The following is a 3,375-nucleotide window of genomic DNA, read 5'->3' as shown; positions in this document are numbered from 1 at the left end:
ATAAGTGGTGGCCTCTCGTTTGGCTTAAGATTCCTATAATTGTCTCTCTGGCATAGTTATAAATGGTCTTCTGTTCATCTCTCTGCACAGGGAGTAAAGGAACTTTCCTCACTCAGGATATGTATGCATCATCCAGTGGCCAGTTTTATCAATCAATAGGAAACATACCTCCCCCAACTGGCCACACTCTCCTCTGCCCAAAGTTGATACCCTGTGCACCATTTTTGTTGTGCCACAAGCCACTCACTGAACTGAATCCCCACACAGCAACCCCCCCCCCCAACCCCCACCCCCAGTGATCCCTTCCTTGTATTGAAAGAGGCATCTATAGGTAGACACCTATAGACCCAAACTATGGCGAACACAGATTCAGTAATTCCGGAGGATATTCAGTGCATCACCTCTTGTATTAGCCAGAGGTTGTGTTTGGGGGAGGTCTTAGCAGAATGGTTCCAGTAAACCTGCTGCACTCTTCATTTTCTTGACTAGGATCAAAAACTTCATTATACTGTACAACTAGCACAATTCTGCAGTGACCTCACTCTCATCCTGATCAAAAGTGAAGCCATTTGAGCACTCCATAGCTGAGGAGCTATTTGGCAAGAATCCAACTTTCAACGTGAATAAAACTGTTTAAGAATTGTGGGGGGGGTGGGGGGGGGAGATGGCGGGGGTGGGGGAGGTGGGGGGGGGTGCGTAGGGCGTGGGGTGCGAATTTGGGGTGTCACATTTATCTGCAGTACTGATACACAGCAGCAGGTGGCAGTACTGGTTGTTTAGTGGCTTGTACTCAGCTGTGTAAATACTATTATGGTGAAACATCACTGTGCTGACATGTTGGTTCTATGTTGTATCTGCTACTTTTACTTTCACTGCAGAGGTAGTGAATTCTTTGGAGTTCCTCTCCAAAGCCCCTGTCAACGTCTGCGCCTACCTTTCCCAGAACTCCATGTTTGAACACCCCAATCGATTTCCTACCCCATTTGTTGGACTACTTTTCCGACATCCAGTGCTCGATGAGCAATCGTTTCTTCCAACTAAATATGGGGAAGGCTAACACCATCGTCTTGGTCCCCTGTCACAAACTCCATTCCCTTGCTACTGAATTTGGCAGTTCCTGGAGTGGCTGGGACACTCCTGAGGAAGACGAGGCAGAAATTGGCTTCCCAATTCCTGGCGCCAGTGCCTTCAAAGTTCCACTTCCTCCTTTTCCTGAAATCCCACTCTCTGTAACTTCTAAACGTTCGCTCCCTTTTTCTGCAGGTGTGAAAGCTCTGCTCCTGCCTCTCATTTCAATGTCTCCCTCCCCCTTCTTACTGCTTTATAAAAATCTGCACGCTCTTTGCTTTTTTCCTCCAAAATTGGCCCTATCTTATTTTTAAAATCCTGTCCTCCTGCTCTTTTTTTGAACCACTCCTCGACAGACCCACCAGGTTCCCTCAGCTCCCCTGAGCTGCTGCTCACACAGGAGCTCCAGGAGTTAGTGTGGAAAGAAAGCTGAATGAAGAAGCAAAAAAAAAGAGAAAGAAAGAAGGGGTTAATAAGAAATAAAGTGAAGAGGGAAGAAAGGAAGGAAATTGAGGGAGAGAAAATGAGACAAGTGTGAGGGAGGAGACAGATGAAAATGAGAGGTGATTCTCTCAGACCTGGTGTTCACAGTTTCCTTGTTTGGAGGGATATGAAATCTGAGAGTTATTCACTGGGACCTAACCCCAAAATCTATTCAATGAGGTGATGGTTTAATCAATGAGCAGAAAGGTCTATATTGTCTGGGTCCTGTGCCTCGGGGCAACACTGTGGGATTATGGGGTTGGAACAAGTTCTTGGACAACGTATTGTGTGGTCCTTCCTCTGGGCTGCATCAATCATCATCTTATCAATGCTAGGGCCTGTGCCTCAAAGCCTGATATCCATCCATAAGAATATTCCTGGTAGATGCTGTTCTTGTACTTTAACCATGTGTAACTACGTCTCCCCTGCAGATGGTGCCAGTCATTCAGTGGCAGCTGGTAAAGAAGCCAACTTGCTGGGGCTCAAGTGATCACCTCTATGGTACAATCCTGAACTCCTTAAATCTCGCACAGAAGCAAGAAACTGGTTCAGTTTCCCTGATGACTGGGATAACCTTTGCTTCATGGGTTGAGGGCTGAATTGGAAGAGCAATTCAGAACAGCCCAAGGCCAGACTTAACCCCACCCAGCAGGAAGCTGAACCTCTGCTGGTTTCTCATGTATGAACAGAGAATCGCCCTGTGTGGCCTCCGTAAGAACATCAATCACTGTCAAAACATGTCTGTTTCTAGGCTAAACTTCAAGTAGCATGGGCAATGCACTGAGCGACAGTGCCAATTGCCCTCCTGATGACTCGTGGCGACTTCTTGCTCTTCTGTAGTTAACTCTATGCATTTTTAACACATTTTTTTTAAACAGTTACAAGCTCAAAGACTACATTCTTTCTGGTGTGGTATCTTTATTGAACTGCATGTAAAAAAGTTGCCTGCAGAGAGTCACTCATGGCAGAGGTCACATGACTATAGCAAACCAGATAGGACATGTAGTAATGATTGCATTTCGAAATCCAAACACCCCACTTTTCACAATAAACTAAAGACATAAACGTCCCTATTTTGCTAATTAACAAAAGATAAATTTGCATGCACTAACATGTGTAACTGTGAGTTACACAAGTCACCCACTATATAAGAACTGTTCTCATGCATTAACAAATCTCGAAATTCTCATCAGTCGCTGCACATGCATTGCATAGATAGTCATTAAATTGTGCAGGTCTCTTAATGGTACCCCACGCGTTGTCTTTGGCTGTTCGTCTGGATGATGTTCCCTATCCGGGGAGTGCCATTCCCATGGCACTTGTCATTGCCATGGTAACTACTGTTGTTGTTCCATTTCTGTTGTTGGGGACTGGTGAACCTTTGGGAGTGATGGTTGTTCTGCCCTCTGTGCAGCTGGTGAGATCCTATCTTCCTGACTGGCCACCTGAAGTGAAGGAGCAACTTCTCTGGTTGTTTGTAAATGCTGGCAGTTATGCTGGTGTCTTTGCTTGTTCACTTCCACCATTTATGATCAAGGTGACAACTGTTGTACCCATATCCCAAGTTGCCACGTGGGCTGACTCCTATTGAGAGCATTGAAGGTTTGTACCTGACTGGTTCTCCAATGCTCAGCTCTGGCAATGGTTTGACAGTCTTGTCAAAATGAAATTTGACTTTCTGCCATTTCACTTTGATTTTTTCACTTATGCCTGTTACTACTTATGGTTTCAGTAGCTGTTTTGCTATTGGAACAATAGTTTGGATGCGGCGTGACATTAGTCTTTGGACTGGACTACTTTCCAAGCCTTCAGTCAGTGTGCATC

The sequence above is a fragment of the Carcharodon carcharias genome, chromosome 15 (assembly GCF_017639515.1).
Source record: "Carcharodon carcharias isolate sCarCar2 chromosome 15, sCarCar2.pri, whole genome shotgun sequence".
NCBI classification, from domain to species: Eukaryota; Metazoa; Chordata; class Chondrichthyes; order Lamniformes; family Lamnidae; genus Carcharodon; species Carcharodon carcharias.
Note: the sequence above shows the minus strand (reverse complement) of the source record.